We start from the raw sequence: 17,716 nt of genomic DNA, 5'->3' as shown, positions 1-17,716 counted from the left end.
GAGGGGAGGTTGAAAACTGCTGAGGATAAAACTGAAGGAATGTTCAAAAATATTTTATGAGAACTAGCAGATTGCTAAATACCTGAAGGAGCCCTGCTCAGTTTGGTGCCCTCCAGATGTACTGAGGTTATATAGTCAGGAAGAAGTTGCTTAGAAACAGTCCTCTACCTGGCTCTTAGCAAAAGTCATGCTGCCTGAGAAACTCTAGGAATTATGTTCCCAATATAGCTGGGGGGGGGCACCAATTACTTAATGATTTATTATTAGTTTTTTATTCTACTTTTATTTTGTTCAGCTGAAGGCACAATCTATAACACTCCCACCTACGACTTGAAGGACAAACATGAAAAGGGGACAAATCTAAAAGAGTTTTATATGGATTAAAAAAAAGTAATTGTTTATGGTCATAACTTTGCCTTACAAAAAAAGATTCAAAGGCAAAACCAATACAATAAAAAATTAAATAAATCTATCGGATAGCTTTCTCGAATAAAGGACTGTCTTTTGTGATAAAGAATGTATGGTCGCTGTACCCACAACAACAATCCTGCAAGGTGAGATGGGCTGAGATAGAGCGACTGATCCAATTCATGCAGCTTGCTTTCATGCCCAAAGCAGGATTAGAACTCACAGTCTCTTGGTTTCTAGGCCAGCATCTTAACCACTACAGCAGTGGTTCTCAACCTGCGGGTCGGGACCCCATTTCACGGGGGTCGCCAAACAACGCAGTCCGCCATTTTTTCCCCTTTTCCTTAGCTGTGCTACTCCCTTTTATTCTATTGGCTTTTGAAAGCCAATAGAATAGACTCTCTTGAATAGAGTCTAATTCTATTGGCTTTCAAAAGCCAATAGGAATTGTCCAGGCTGTCTCTGCCCTGCTGAGCCCGCCAAAAGTCCCATTCTGCAAACGGTGCTGCACCAGTTGAGTAGTCCTCAACTTAAGATTGGTTGAGTAGTCCTCGACTTACGACCGGTTGGGGGTCGCGGCATTAAAAAGGTTGAGAACCACTGCACTACACCAAAATGGCTCTCAATTTGAAAATGGCTACTCTGAAGTCAGGGCCTTTGATATATGAGTAGACCATGATGGAATGTTATAAATTAGGAAATTTGGAGCTTTAGTGCTCTCTGACCTTGGTTGTTTGCTTGCAGGTGTTTCATTACCCAAATACCATCATCAGTTTTCTCCTTTTTCACCACCAATCCTAAAATTCCTAGTCACCAAGCAAATCAACAACAACAAAAAAAGTTTAACAAAATGCCCCCTGTCCATCAAAAGGGGGTGGGATGACCTGAGAAAACCAATTACCTCAAGGAATCAATTGCCACAGAAGATGAAGTCATGGAGGAAGTCAGAAGTCATGATCATGGAGGAAAAGTATGCCTAGCTGATGGAGGAAACTCTACATTCAGAAGCACTCTACCTTGAAATGTGACCCAGATGCACCTGCCCATCTCAAAAGAAAGCTGAGCTGAGCAATGGAATGTGATGTTTCTAACATCAAATCTGCTGAGGGGCTATTATTTGCCAGCAATGCCTGTGATACCCCTCCCCCCAGCTCCCTTTCATCTCTACCCTGCACACCCTATTCCATGCACTGGGTGCTTTGCCAAGCTGGGGAACGTTGCTGGAAACAGGCGGCTCCATCACCCATCGCTTGGCAACAAGCAGTAAAAATAGCTCAGGCTTCAGAGAAATCTGGCTCCACTGACACCGCCGATTCAGAACACTGGCCTGAAAGTCAGGGGCTGGTTTGGGCTGCAGAAGGCTACAGTGTAGAGCATCTCAAACTTTTTCCTGCCTTTGCTTTTTGGATTTCCCTACTTAGCAAGGAGCAGCTCTTCCTGCTGGGATCTGGGCCTGAAGTGAGCAACAGCCCTGCATGCAGAGACCTGTCACATTTTGGCCCAGAGGCCCTGTTGTTATATGCAAGACTGGCATGCAACCTCTTGAAGGCAATCTGATCCTTCCCTAAGTCACCACCAGCAAGGATGATTAGATCATAGCCACAGCACTGGGAAGAGACTTTTGAGGGGGAGAGGAGCAATCCCCACCCCCAAATCCCACAGGAAACCATGAGGACTTTCTCTTAGGCACCCTGACACAGCTGATTAGAGTACAAAGGTCCACTTTGCTTAGGATCTTCTCCTTCTCTGGACTTTAACCCATGTCTTCTGATAAGATGGTGACCTTCCCCAAAGACAGCCTGACTCAACAATTTGAAAACCCACATCCTGAGAAACAGCAAAGGAGGAGAGAGTGCCTTGCCTCTGGGCAGAAAATGGTACCACTTCCACTGAGAAACAGGCCCAGTGTTGTGTCAAGCACATTTTACCTCTCTAAATGCTTCTGAAATATATTCCACCTTCTTTGCTGAATCTGACTCAGTTCATTCAATATATGCCCATTAACCAGACCATGGCATTCACTCCAGAATCTCTTTGCAACAATAGGCTGATGATGATCATGATGGTGTTTTTCTGAGCATGTGAAGATAGTTGCCTTCACCTTTTCAGTATTAGGCACATTCAGAACGAATTTGCAGGGGCTTCTTCAGCAATGCATAGTTTTAAATTTGAAGAGGAAGGTTGTAGGTCAACATTATCCTATCCCGAGCAGACACAAAAAGCATTGCACAATGACAAACTTTGAGAAGGAGAAGGAAGTCAAGGGATTTCTTCCTCTGCATGGCTGCCCCAACCAGATGGGCTCCAGGTGTGTTTGATGACATTTCCCATCATTACAGTTTGGCAGTCAGGAAGGCTGGAAGTCATGATCCCATCAAATGTGGAGAGTAGCAAAAGGCAGGCCCAGTCAGTTGCCTCTTGCAAAGCACCACTTACAGTGTAACCCTCAAACAAGAAGTAGGTAAGGATGTCTAGCAACAAGGAGTTTAGAGGGGAGTGAACTGAGGCATCTTGTATATCTCATGACTGAATTCTAGCATGACCAGGATGAACTATACAAAAACAATTAATAAATGCCATCTGAAAAAAGGGAGATGATATATGTAACTATGATTTTTAAAAAGCAATATAACTCTGTAAGCTATAGGATCCATTCTTAGATAAATGTTCAGGCAGAACTGGTGAGAGTCCTAATTTGAGATGTTTCAAGCCTCAGGTATCTGTGGTTTTGTGTGAGCTCCACCACAAATGATGGGAGAGATGGATGTGAGAGCTCAGGCATCTTCTGAATGATTAGCCAGCTTGCCTAATAGTATTCCTACTTGAAGCTTAAATAGCAGTCTTGATGAAGCTAAGTCAGTGAAGTTGAAGGGCCACTGGGTTTCAATTAAACTCAGATAAATCCTCGTGAATTACAGCAAGAAAATAGATCTGAGCTTGAATAAAAAGCTACCATATCTGAGACACAAAAAAATTCAACAATCAGCAAAGAGGTACAGAAAATGCTAATCCTTTGTGGCCATCTGGATGGGAACATACGATGATTCCACCTATGATAGCCTTAAACATGAAAGTCTATGTAATTCCCTATCCCCTTTCCTATCTCTCGGCCTTCTACTCTCTGATGGGATGCCCTCTTGTCTTCTTTGGGCACCAGAGTCAGTACATTAAGCTATTCTGGCCTTCCACCAAGTATCTGCTCTCAATCTAACAACAGCTAATGGTTCCATTAGAAGCCAGGCCTTGAGATTATATTGTCCTTCCCAGCACCTTCTGGAACCACTCAAGGACTAAATAATGACCCGTATGGGGAAGAGAGGTTTAAGTCACTCCTCCTTTTCCAACTTTCCCATTTATCTTGGCCAGACACAGTGAAAGATAAATTGTTCAATATAGCAAAGATTTATTTTGGTGCAAGAAGCAATAACTGAGGTTCAGTACTTAGAGCTTTTTAGGATTCCAACTTCAATCAGCCCCATCTTATATAGTGTATGGTTATAGGGATGCTGGAATAGATTTGAAAAGCCACAGATTTCTCAGCCTAAGGGTAAAGAGTGGACAAGAAGGACTGTGGATTATCAGTGACACAAAACAGAATCTTGCTACATGCACCATGGATCTACTACTATGGAAGGAAGAGCCAATTTACTGAGAATAAGAGCTGATGGACAAGGCGGAAAGGGCTGTTCTCTGCTGGGCGCTGTCCTTGGTACTATTCACTGGTTGCCTGTTGCTCCTGTGGGGCAAGAACAAAACAATCCGAGGAAGAAAATGGATTGAAAAGTGTATTAGATCAATAAGCAGATTTGACAACAAGAGTCAAAGGGCAGGGAGCATTAAAGCCTGGGTTCAATATCCAGCTTTGCTAGTAAGCAAGGGACAGGCACTGAGGGCAAGGAAGATGCTTTGGGGAAGAGCTACACAGGACTTAAAATTGGGGGAGGGAGCTTAAATATGTATATGGAGGATACTGGGAGCTAAAAGCTCCTGGGTCACTTAAGTGGTGGTTCCAGAACTCTTCCATGAAATACTCTCCAGTGCATCACCAGTGTAAATAGAGACACTCTTGTTGACCACTTTTACTATTTTTCAGTGTTCGCATCCAGACTGGGAGAGAGAGAACTAATTTGGATCTAATCTATGCCTCTGTCCATTAATGTTTCCTCCCAAGGAGTCTGTGGGAAGCTCCCGTATTGTATTGACTCTCATGTCTTTCATAATGTAGTCAGATCACCGGGTGACATTGGAAACTTCCTGCTGATTCAGTTTGATGGGTCCTTGGACTGCAGTCCAGGGCCTCACTCTTGAGAAAGGGGAAGGGTGGTTGTTATTTTTAGATCATGTATCTGGCTTTAATTTGCCCTTTTCCAGGGCTTGATCTCTAGCTGTCCACAATCCAGCCCTCTACAACTGAAGCAGTTTACACTCTGGGCTTTCCACTTGCATCACTACAAGAATGCCTTGGCAAACCCCAAGTTCTTGCATAATAATAACCAGGCTTAAAGAATATCTTTGTATACTTCAAAACAATCTTTTACCTGCTTAAGCTGACAAAAAGATGTGGCATCTATTCTGTTTTACCCCACACAAATTGGAAGAGGTACAGTATCAAATTTGCAGACGACACCAAGCTGGCAGGAATAGCCAACACTCCAGAAGACAGGCTTAGGATACAGGAAGATCTGGACAGACTTGAACACTGGGCGCTATCTAATAAAATGAAATTCAATGGTGGAAAAAGTAAGGTTCTACATTTAGGCAAGAAAAACCAGATGTATAGATATAGTATAGGGGTACCTTGCTCAATAGTAGTAATTGTGAGAGGGATCTCGGAATCCTAGTGGACAATCACTTAAATATGAGCCAGCAGTGTGCTGCAGTTGCCAAAAAAGCCAACACAGTGCTGGGCTGCATTAACAGAGGGATAGAATCAAGATCACACGAAGTATTAATACCACTCTACAATGCCTTCCAATACTGGAAGTTTTTAAGAAGAAACTGGACAGCCATTTGTCCGAAATGGTATAGGGTTACCTGCCTGAGCAGGGGGTTGGACTTGATGACCTCCAAGGTCCCTTCCAACTTTACTATTACTACTACTACTACTACTACTATTACTACTGTTGTTGTTGTTGTTATTATTATTATTATTATTGTATGTTAATGTGACCAAGCCAACTTTGATCAGTCACTGACTCCTAATGCCTGTGATGGAGGGTGAAGGAGCAATGGCTATATTTCATTGGAAAAATCATCAGTCAATTAGCACATTTGTCATAGTCTCCCTACCACCAAGGAGGATAACACATTTTACTAGTCAACAAGAACAGCAATATAATAGGAGAGGCATCATTTTCAGCCACCATCATGCAACTCAGCATGTCAGTGCAGGTGCAAAAATTTTAAAAAGGCTAAAAACTTTTGAGACTGTCAATTAGCCCAAAATTAATGAGATCTAGGACCAGCAACTTCATAATAGAACATGAAGTGTGAACTCAGGCACTGGATGAAAAAAAATGGCCTATCACAATGATTAGACTCGCAATATGAAATGTAACAAACTATACTCTCCTCCTGTTCCCCATTCCGTACCTCTTTTAATGCATGTTTGGGTGGTCTCTTGAAGATAGCTGGGGGCAGGGGGAGAGAAAGGTTATCTCATTAATATTTTTCAGGCAGCATCACTGTAGCGTCAACACTTTCTCAAATTCAAATAATGATGCCTGTGAATGGTCTTGAGGAACAAAACAGAACCATCTCAGGAATTGTCATCACTGTTCAAAGATGCTGGAACAGCAAAAAGAAAAGAAAAAACTAAGAGCCGCACAACACTGGTGGAATCCAAGTAGCATAGTGAATCTAAGTGGCAGTCATGAATCTGTCTTTCTTAAAATGTGTCTAAAAGGAGGAAGACATTTTATTTTCCTTTAGGGATGGGACAATCAGTGCTTTGATGTTTACCTGAAATTTTGAACATCTTTTCAAGAGATCAGGCAGAGCCCCTCTGGCAAAAGCTATTAATCCTGGCAGTTACTGGGCACTGCTAGGAAAGATGAAGAGAGAGTACAGAAGGAATGGTTCTGGGTACCTAACAGGATGGCCCAGCCTTCCAAAATTAGTGAACAACATCCATAGACTTTTCCTCTGATCCGGATGAGTTCACCTTTTCTTTTATGAATCCCTTCTATGCATTCTTCTGACAGATACTATTACTCGGAGATGAGGCATGTGGGGCAATTCCATCTTTCCTGAGTTATTTGGGGATGCCACCAAGATATTAGAGTTGTTTTGGGGGTTTCTAGAATGCAGGGGTGTTACAAGACATATCTGGCAAATAAACAGAGCTCCCCAAATGAAGGATAAGTAAGGAATTTGCCAAACTAGGTGCCAAACCTTAATATGCATACAATCTGGCTCCACTATTTGATAGCTTTTCTGAGTTAAAACTGAAGACAATTAAAATTATGTTGTAGGGGAACATATATTATAGATATCTTTATTTGCTGGAAGTAAATTCTTCCAGTTCTAGTGAGATGGGCGAACATACGAATTTGATAAAATAAATATTGTAGTTGCTATATATTCATTATTTCTGTGCCTCATGGTTAGTATATTTCAATTTTTAATAATGATGGTTTGATATTTTATAATGATTTTTAATGTATTATTTGTTTTATTTGATTGTTGTATTCCACCCAGAATCATTTCTTATCAGATGGGCAATTTATTTATAAAATATAAATAAATAAATACCTGCAGCCTGACTTTGCAGTGCTGCAGAAAGAGCTGGCAGTTTGAAGCTTTCTTCCCTCCAGAGACTTCTGGTTCTACTGCCTGGGCTCCTGAAACTGCCAGCTGTCCCACTTTCAGAAACACCCAGCTGTTTATTTGTTTCTGGGAGAACCCTTCTTGTAGAAGCCTCCTCCTTAAAATGGATGGCGTTGGTAGGGAAATATATTTCAGCTGTTGTGAATGCTCTATTTATTGCGTAAGGCTAGACTAGATGTTATGCCTCTCCAATGAACCTCTAATAATCAAGGCTTCTGAGATATTATTTCCTATGCTCTGGATATCTTGGGGGTTTTGGCAACCCCTGGCCAGTTTGAGGACTTTAATCTCATCATATTTGGAGGGTGCCAAGTTGGAGAATATTACAGGGCTGGCTGTTCTTGATCTCTGCATACAATACTGTAAAAAGGCCAGCCATGACCTGCAGGTTATTACTGTATTAGAGAAGACCCTTTAAAAAGATCTTCAGAACATACTGGAATGCTTTGCTTTTCTATCTAGCTGACAATGAGCAATTTTGTAGGGAGGCCACCTATGCGCAAGAAGAGATGCCTCATCAAACAAAGAACTAAGAACAGCATGAAATTGCATGAAATATGCATAAGATATTCACCAGGATATATGTGCTTCTGGACATAATTGCTGCAATTTAAAGAAGAATATACTATATCTTTGCAAATAGCCCTATGACCTCCATCTACTCTCTGTTGCAGCTGCTGCTTGACCATGCTGTCCTATTGCATTGGTTTTAAAATCGGATTTGGACTAGGCTGCATTTCAAACAGCACTAGCAACAGCACTTAGACTTATATATCACTCCACAATACTTTACAGCACTCTCTGAGTGGTTTACAATGTCAGCATATTGCCCCCAACAATTTGGGTCCTCTTTTTACCAACCTTGGAAGGATGGAAGGCTGAGTCAACTTTGGGCTCCATCAGGATCAAACTCCTGGCTGTGGGCAGAGTTAGCCTGCAATACTGAATTCCAACCACTGCGCCACCATGGCTCTTACTCTTAGTTGGCTTTCAACCCTCTTAAATAGGGGACTGTCTTAAAAGAAGAGGACACATATTGATCCCAGACCTATGGTTTGGGTGATTGTATATTTAATTATTTCTGAATTAGTTGCTGAGACATTGAACTTGAGTTTGAGGCAACATAAGGATACTTAATTTACCCTTTCCCTGAAGATGAAAGGAGCTGGAAAAGCATCAATTTGTAAAATAATGTTTTATTCTAACTTGATAGCTTCTTTGGAGAAAAGGCTTTTTGGCATGAAAATGGAATTGTGTTCCACAGAATCCTTCCCGTCTCCTTTACAGACCCCCTGCCCGAATTCATAAAAATGGCAAGACTATAGATGGGAAGTGGTTGATGGACATGCATGGAAATCCTTAGTGAAGGATGCTGGCTTTGGGGGAGAAGGTCTTGGTACAGTATGTATTTATTGTAGCTTTTGAACCCATTTCCAGTGGCCAGGTTCAAGAGAGCTGCCATGTTCATGTCATGCAGAGATGTCATAAAGATGAGTCAAAGGGCAACAACTAATGAGGAAGCTCTTCTCTGTTTTGATTATGGAATCCCCCAAGAGGATTAGTGGCTGCCAAAATACTGTTCCTACAATTGGTAGAAAGTGTTGCTAATGGTGAAGGCAGCCTCAAGTTATAATTCAGCCATTGCTAGAATGCCACAGATTGCCTGAACCTGAGATAGTGATATTGTTATCACTTAGGCCCCAGATTCCAGTAGGTTGCTAGGTAGAGAGCTTTTAGTGGGTGGCATTCCTTCATTTTGTCACTGTCACTGCTGCCACTGCTTTGCCCTTTCTTTTCAGCCCAACCCACACAACTTCCAAAAGAAAAAAGGGGGTGGGAGGGAGGGAGGGAGGGAGAGAGAGAGAGAGAGAGAGAGAGAGAGAGAGAACTGATGCTGTTGCTCTGTTTTGCCACCCTTTCCAATGCTTTTTTGCTCAAACGTAGCAGGCAACTAAAGTCAGCAAGACTGGCAGGACCAGGAAGTACCATGGAGGGGGGGGCAGAGGAGTGTTCCTTGCAGACATATTAACCTTGGCAGGTACTTAATTACTTCTTGCACTACCCCATGAAAAACATGCATTTGAACTGCTGTGGGAGCTCATTTTGTACCAGTCTGAAATAGATCCCTTCTTACCGAGTAGTACCACGAAAGAGGAGGCTGGATCAGCAGTGTGCAGCATGTTCCTAAATCTCTAGGCAACAGAAGCCCTGGTTGGTTGAGGTATTGCGTGCTAGTCTAGGGTGGAATCAGGTCCTTATTCAGTTCAGAAGCTGTTGGCATGGCCATGGGCCAAGTATTCTCGTTCTACCCTAATCTGAATCATGGGGGTGTTATGAAATGGGGAAGAAACCTGCAGGTTCCATTAGAAGAAAGATTGGAAGATAAATGAGATGGAGAGAGATGGAGAAAGAGAGAGATTAATGGCTTGATCCTTCAACTAACCTTGCCTTATTTTAGTCTTCCTCTTCTTCCCAGCTTCTTAGCACAATGTCCTGCTACCTGACTGATCAGAATGATCCTCTAGCCAGCCACACCTGTCAGAGCATTTTAATTCCAAAAGGCAGTCAATCTCCAGAGCCCTCCTTTCCTCTGCTGCAGATGGAGCATGCCCTTGGGATGAATTTGGGAAATCCTCACGACTCCACTTGAGCCAGAGGTTTTTCTTCTTTGCATAATTATTTTTACAAGCTTCTGAGAAGCAAAGTGCAAAGGAAATTGAGCTCAGCAATAAAACAGAAGAGCGGAATTTCCTGCTGACTGTTGCTAAATATGGCCAGGACTCCCAGTGTCCACAGTGGGGTGGAGCAGGTGGGCCAGCAGGTGAATAATCAGAGGGCCTTGCCAGGCTATTTCTGGAGTCCATTTAGCCCAGCAGCATCTTACGCATGAGGAACTATGGCTCCTCTTGAGCTCGGACAGCTTGCATAGCTCCTGTCACCCATAGCTGATCAGGTGTGCTTGGAATTGCCAAAGACACCTGGAGTTCAGTGGTTTGGTGATGGCTTTTTACGGGCTTTTGGATAGCTTTTATATAGCTTTAGCACTTAAGTTATGAAGTGATTGGTGATTGGTTTAGGTTTTTCTTTTTAAAGTACCATTCTATAGTCAAGGATCTATACCAATCAAAGCCACAACAAAAGAACAATTAAATGTGAAGACATAAAAGGGTGTAATTGTATGAATTGTACAAATCATCAGGGCAAATTCAAATAGTTAATAGTTTGGAAAATGCATCTTGAAAACTTGAAAAGAAAATAGAAGAGGACTAGAAAAGTAGAAAAGAGGTAAGATTTAGGTGAGCTTTTCTGGGGGACAATTTCTCAAGCCCTAAAAAGGCCTCCTTTTGGGTAGCACCCAAAATATATATAGATTCCATCTTACAATGAGAGCTTCTATTTTAGCTCAAATTATCTTAAATACAGATTTGACAGATTTCTAAACATCTCAGAATGTATAGCTTTCTCTTCTCAGGGTCTCCAACAGAGAGAATAAAAGTTCAGTATACCTGTTCTTAATTAAAGCTTTTGCTATCAACTTTTGCCTACCTCATATTCACGTCATTTAAATTCCCCTCCAGAATAACTAGGCAGACCCATCTCCATGCATGGGCAATTGATGGAGCTTTTGGCCTTCCAGATGTTGCTGAATTACAACTCTCAGCAGCCTGAGGTAAGGTGGCTAATGCTAAGGGATCTGGGAGTTGTAGTTCAACAACAACTGGAAGGCTTCATTTTTTGGACACCAATCCTATTCCATCACCCTCAGTGCATATGTTGAGATCTGGCAAACCTACTCCAGGGCTTAATACAATCCACCAGCCCCTGTGCAGCATCATATGACAATGTTTCTGCAGCCTGTTAACTGATAATCTGGACTGCCACACAAACAAAATCTGTATGAACATTTTAACCTTGCAAGACTGCCATGTTACATTCCAGCAAAAGGCTGGGCACGAGTGGACTATTAGTAACATTTAAATTAATGAATATTTTCAAGAATAAACAGCAAAAAAAAAACCAGATTGTTTCAATCGAGTGTTGTTGGTTTTTTGTAACGTTCTGTTCCTATTGAGCCTGCTGAAGTATCAACTCTTGTTTTATCAAGAATGTCCAGTTGGTCAAGGATAAAGCAGTTCAGATTAGCTGGGGAGCTGTCCAGTATGAAGAATAGTGTGAGAGATGTTGCTTTAGCAATGGCTAGGCTCCAGCTGCGCAGTTGTGTAAGTGACTTTGCTGTTTATGTCTTTCTTCCTTGCTTTTTCCTGGCTTGACTGGTTTCAGAAAGGCTATTTTGTCTTATCTTCATCCTAAGAAAATGGTCAGGGAAGAAACCCTTTTCAAAAGTTTATTGAGGCTTGACATGTTTTAGAAAAGAACAAGACCTTTCTCAGGGCATTCAGCAACCTGCAAAAGTAAAATTTATTTGTTTGTTCATTTATTTTCTGGCTTTACTATTTTTATAAATAACTTAAAGCAGTGAACACACACAATGCTTCTGTCTCCTATTTTCCCCACAACAACTCTGTGAAGTGAGTTGAGTGGAGAGAAGAGTGACTGCCTCAAAGCCACCCATTTGGCTTTCAGTCTCCTGGCTTCTAGTCTGGTGCCTTAACCATTAGACCAAAATGCCATACCTCTCACTTTAGAGCTATAGTAACCCTATATGATCAGGAACCCAAATATGAACTGAAGAAATAGAAAAGTATATTGCAAATTCTCCATGAGACAGTTTCTCCTCTGGCAATGTTGATGTTCAGGGGGGGGGGGGAAGCCAACAATAGATTTGCCTTTGTTGATCTGAGAACAAAGAAGGCAAAAGCAGAATGAGTTGGAAACTCACCCAGATCTTAGCCTCTGGCAGTTTTTGCAATCTTCAAGATCTCATTAGAGATGCTGGCTTACCATAGGATGGTTACTCATCTTTCTCACCGGTAGCTAAGTACTGGAGATATTTCCCTGACCCATGGGAGTCTCCTTCCATTGTCTCCAATCTATTCTGGGAAATCATTCCACTAGATGGTGTTCCTTAACCTTGAATTATGTCACTCATCTTCCTCAGCCATACACCATGCCGATTGTAGCTGATGGTTATCAAAACTAAAAAAAAGAGAGACGGAGCTGTCTTGAGGAAAATGACATGGAAGGAACAGATAAAGGGAAGCAGTTTAGATGGGGAAAAGTGATTGGGTGAAAGGCTACTCCTTGAGGCTCAGTTCAGGACTGCTCTGTCTTGGAATCTGAAGCAGGGGCAGAGGGTATGTTGCAAGCTGCCAAACGGTTTGATTTCCTCTGCGCTTTCTTTTTGCACATACACGCACCTCTGCCCAAAAGCAAATATCACAGAAGCAGCTCAAAGGGAAAGAAGGAGATCTAGACTGCTGCCCGGCTTGGGATGACGTGGAATGAATAAAACACATTTTATAAACTGTAAAAGCTAGAGTAAGTAGAACAGATCGTGTTAAAGCTGTATGGCCTGCTTTAAAGAGAAACTGGAGGGAAAGCCAACCCAAAAGGCAGTATAGCAGCCATATTTATTGTGCTGTAAGTTTTCCTCAGAGGCAGGGCATGTTATTTGCTGCTATGTCAGGGGTGCATATGTAAGTATATTTGCCAATATAATGATGGAGTGGAGTTGTTTGAACAAAAGGCCTTGAAAGGTAAGGGGCCCTTATTACAATCAGGGCCTTTCCTGCTCGAAGGCCTTTGGGGAATTTCTGTTAAAGGGTGTGTGTTCATAAGCTTCCAGGTTGTCTTTGGCTGATCACACAGAGAAATCAACGATTCAGGCCAATAGGCTCTTGCTCCTCTAAGGCAGTGGATCTCAACGTTTTTAATGCCGTGACCCCCAACCGGTCGTAAGTCGAGGACTACTCAACCGGTCGTAAGTCAAGGACTACTCAACTGGTGCAGCACCGTTTGCAGAATGGGACTTTTGGCGGGCTCAGCAGGGCAGAGACAGCCTGGACAATTCCTATTGGCTTTTGAAAGCCAATAGAATTAGACTCTATTCAAGAGAGTCTATTCTATTGGCTTTCAAAAGCCAATAGAATAAAAGGGAGTAGCACAGCTAAGGAAAAGGGGGAAAAAATGGCGGACTGCGTTGTTTGGCGACCCCCATGAAATGGTCGTTCGACCCCAAATGGGGTTCCGGCCCACAGGTTGAGAACCACTGCTCTAAGGGCTCTTTCTCATCCTGGTTCAGTGCAGGCCACGGCTGCCTCTCATCACTCTTTGCCTCATGCCTTAATGAGGAACAGCAAAACAGCGTCCGATCTCCTGAAGTCTCTGGAGGGCTCTGTGCTCTGAAGACAGATCCGAGGGGGCTGCCACTCACAGAGGGAGGAACCTCCTTGAGAACAGCACCTTTAACTGGAGCATTGCTGTTTTTTCAAACATGTTTTATTAGCAGACATTCGCCACCAGATTAAAACAATGGATGAAGAAAGGCCCAAGAGGTACAATAACTATGTGGATGGTTGGTTTATGCAGTTGCTAGAGACAGGGAGTGACCTTTTTCTCAGTTTTCCAGCTTGGGGCTGCTGGTGGGACACTCCCTGCTAATAAAAATAGCGCAAGAGCCAGAAGGCTATGACTCTTTTCAGCCTGTTGTTCTTCTACATGTCATAATATCTTCCCTGTGAAAGAATAGGAGGACTTGGCCTATGTTTTCTGGATAGGAGAATGACATCCAGGATTTGGGTGCCCTTGTTCAGCTGGGCAGACTCTGGAGCAGACTTCCTTGCTGACTGTGCTGATTTAGCCCATGAGCAGGAACCTCAAGAAGACCACTCTGGTTGCTACCTCCACATTCTCACCAAGGGTTTCCATGGTTTTAATTCGCGCTGTCTCCTAGAGTGAACTTGAAATACTAATGCGGTCTGCCAAAAGTAAAAAGAACAAAAAAACGGAATAAGTATCACATGATGCACTTCAGTGCAATTTGAAGTTCTCTAAATTAAGCTAATGCATTTTGAATAAAAATAGGAATTGATTGGGATAGGAGAATCAAGAAGAAAGAAAACAGGGTTGTGGCAGCCAAATATGTGCAGCAAGAGCTTTTAAAGCCCCTCAGTTGGTTCACAGAATTACATTAATACATTATAAAGCCATCAGCCCAAGATTGACCTCTTAGGCCCTGCTCTAGGGAGAAAGACCAGGTCCCTTCTGTTTCCTGTTTCATTTAAAATGGTCTTTGACCATTTGGAAGCCCCTCCCCCAATTTAATAACTAAAAGTTTAGACTAGAGTAAACTAGACTAGACCATAGAATGGAATGCAATGGAATGGAAGAGAAGAGAAGAGAAAAGAGAAGAGAAGGAGCCTGGGGGTAGAGTCAAGAGGGGAATTAGTCTGGAATTGTTAGATTGCCACAAGCAATCCAAGTCTAATCCCCCCTCCTTGAATTCATTGACTCTTATCTAGTGCCAATCTAGTTGATTAGATTCATGTGTATAGGCATGAGCAATAAAACTTCTTAACCAAAGCTTAACATGTGTGATTCTTAGCACCTGATAACAGAACAGAACAAATAGAACAGAATGCTCATGGGACACCAACCTTGAGTGTCAGAAGCTGACCAAATCTAGGCAAGGCTTTAAAAATCCTGTCTGAAAACAGGAGTTTTGCTGCTCCATCTAGGCAACCTATTGTAATACAGAACAATGCTCTGACTGAGTGTGGAGCTTCCTCTTATTTTTCCTGTATTGGTGATACAGTGGCAACCAGAAGGAGTCCTTGTTCCATATACTTCAGGTGTTTTTCTTAGGCTGGAGGGTTTTTCTTTTAAAGTGTAAATAAACATTTAAAGCCTTGTGCAGCTCAGCGACAAGCTTCACAGTGTCACCATTGAACTAGGCATTGGTTTCATCTAGGCATTGTTTTCAGTCCCTTGGTCCACCTTGGGCTGATAGAAGTGCTAAAGGAACTAAAAAGTATTGACCAATATTCATTAAAGTGCCACCTTTCTTGTAGGCTTAGACCTTAGATTTAGCAGGTCTTAAGAAAGGTCTATTTTCCCAAACTGAATGCCATCCAGATTATATGTTCATGGAGCTCAACAGGGGGAAACTTCTGAAAGTTGTTTTAAATTGGGCTTAAATAAATCTGGAGTGAAAGGAAGTCTCTTGAATTGAGAGTTATGGAAAGAGAGGCACCACAAACACCTTTCCCATTCTCCTCTGAACCCAACTCAACACCAATACTCTTAAAGGTCAAAGGTATCACATTTTCCTCTATTTTTAAAATTCCAAACTGCCTTGCATTTGCAAACAGTCCATTCTGTTTCAGAAATCCAATTAAATAGAGATTTAATCAAATCACTGAACCTAATTAAATTTCCACATCAGACTGTTGAATCAAATTCGTCATGGCCCTTTGTGCATATACAAAAATACTTTTTTTCCCTGGCTAAATCCACTTTCCAAACAGAGTGAAATCAGTTTAAGAGGGATCACTTTTAAGAAATCCAAACCTGACCAGTTGAGAAATCAAATCACAATGACTGTGAAATCTGCATCTAAATAACTAAATGGATCTGATCTGTTTCCTTTGTATGGAGTAAAAGTAGCTGTAAAGATTCAGAGAGAAAAAAAAATAGGCAGAGGATATAATTGCTGAAAAAATGGGATCTGTGCTGTGCACTAAGGTGGGGAGGGGCTTTTATATCAGCCTGTGTCTATTCTCTAAGTAAAGCTTCATATACTGGATTTGAGAGTCTAAAAATCAGCTTGTAATAATCAGCTGGCCAAAAGAGACACTGGGACAGATTCCCCCAATCCCCTTGAATTTTCCAGATCCTGTTGTCCTTTTTGATCTGGTCCTCTTCATTTACCGCCAAGAATGCTGAGATGCCAGAGATGCCAGAGGACAAAACTGACTTTTGTTCCATAGCGTCAAAGCCAACTTTTGACTAAGATGCTTTTAATCTTGAACTGTGCTATTATTAGCAAAACACCTTGCCAGGGTGAAAGAAAGTGAGCAGAGTCAGTCTCTCTTAGCCAAAGCATTGTCAGGTTAGAGATGTGACAAAATGATGAGAGGAGAAGCAGCAAGAGGAAAAAATTACAGATACGGTTTAGAAGAAAATAGATGCTCCTCGCCGCTGCGATAATGGTGGTGCACAAGCAGGATAAGCAGGGATGCCAGTTTAAATTTAGAAAATCTCTGGAAGAACGCAATTGATTCTGAAATGTGCTTCAATGACCAGACAGACGAGTTCAAAATCCAGAATCAGTTTCCTTGAATTTTGCTTAGTAACTTTAATTCTAAGCTTAACCTACTGCAAGAGGGTTCCTGTGAGGTTATTCTAAAGGTGGCAAGGGGATAGGAGGAATCTTGATGCAAGAAAACTCCTTGGGGGGAAGACAGACTAGGAAGAGGGATGCTAAATTGTCAACCGGTTGAAAGAGAAACAGCCTATCCTTCTTTTCTTTTCTTTTTCTTCTTTTCTTTTCTTTTCTTCTTTTTCTCTTTTTCCTTTCCTTTTCATTCTGAATAGCAGCACAATTTGCAGAAATGCAAACAATTGTTATGATTTTGGTCAACTCACAGTGATAAATGCAATTGTTGCATTAATCATGATTGCTCTTCTTTTCCAAAGAAAGTTTCCCTGCACGGAAGGCTAGAGTGACAGATATTGACCAGCACTTTCTTAGCACAATATTGGGCCTTGGACTTCTTAACTGAATTCCAGGAGTCTGCTCTATCTGCACCATACAGGTAGTCCTCAGCTTATGGCCAGAATTGAGCCCAAAATTTCCGTTGCTAAGCAAGACAGCAGTTAAGTGAGTTTTGTCCCATTTTACAACCTTTCTTGCCCCCATTGATAAGTGAAACACTGCAGTTGTCAAGTTAGTAACATGGTTGTTAAGTGAATCTGACTCCCCATTAACTTTGCTTGTCAATTGGTCTCAAAAGATGATCACATGATCCTGGGACATTGCAACCATCCCAAATACATGCCAGTTTCCAAGTGTCTGAAATTTTGATCATGTGACCACAGTCATAAATGTGAAAAACAGTCATAAGTCACTTTTTAAAGTGCCATTGTAACTTCAAGTAGTCATTAAATGAAGGTCTGTAAGTCAAGGACTACCTGTATGGATAGTTATTCCAATCACAGGATTTTTGAGAAGTATGGCACCAGAAGCTCATTAAAAGCTCATTTAAAAATTTGCAACCCAAAATGCAGAAGTGACCACTTAATCATAGAACAAAACTCCTTTGGAGATCTTTCAAGATTAGGAGAACAAAATTTCAGTGGCGTGATTTTATTACAGATGTTCAAAGTGAAGTGCAAAGTTGCATCTGCCAGAATCCTATCTCCTATAGAAATACATTTAAAGCTTTACTCGGTATACCTGAGTCAAGCTGAGAAACACCCAGTTTAAATGTTCTCTTTTCCTTGAATACTGTATGACAGACATGTCAAACATAAGGCCCGGGGGCCGGATGCGGCCCGTGAAGTGGTCATGAAGCTATCC

At 41.8% G+C, this 17,716-nt stretch overlaps 1 protein-coding gene and 1 long non-coding RNA gene across 8 annotated transcripts in view; one reads left to right on the top strand and one right to left on the bottom strand.

Moving 5' to 3' along the window:
• The window catches only part of ATP2B3 (ATPase plasma membrane Ca2+ transporting 3), a 129,005-nt gene that overhangs the window by 17,862 nt on the left and 93,427 nt on the right, over positions 1 to 17,716 (top strand). The window lies entirely within an intron of this gene.
• Positions 13,618 to 17,716, bottom strand: part of LOC120316120 — a 41,387-nt gene continuing 37,288 nt past the window's right edge. Inside the window, exon 3 of the long non-coding RNA XR_005558870.1 lies at positions 13,618 to 14,114. This is a non-coding gene — a long non-coding RNA (uncharacterized LOC120316120). The remainder of the gene's footprint in view (positions 14,115 to 17,716) is intronic.

The sequence above is a fragment of the Crotalus tigris genome, unplaced genomic scaffold (genome assembly GCF_016545835.1).
Source record: "Crotalus tigris isolate CLP2741 ecotype Arizona unplaced genomic scaffold, ASM1654583v1 scf7180000019254.217656, whole genome shotgun sequence".
NCBI lineage: Eukaryota > Metazoa > Chordata > Lepidosauria > Squamata > Viperidae > Crotalus > Crotalus tigris.
The sequence above is the reverse complement of the archived record's forward strand: the minus strand, read 5'-3'. Positions and strand labels throughout refer to the sequence as shown.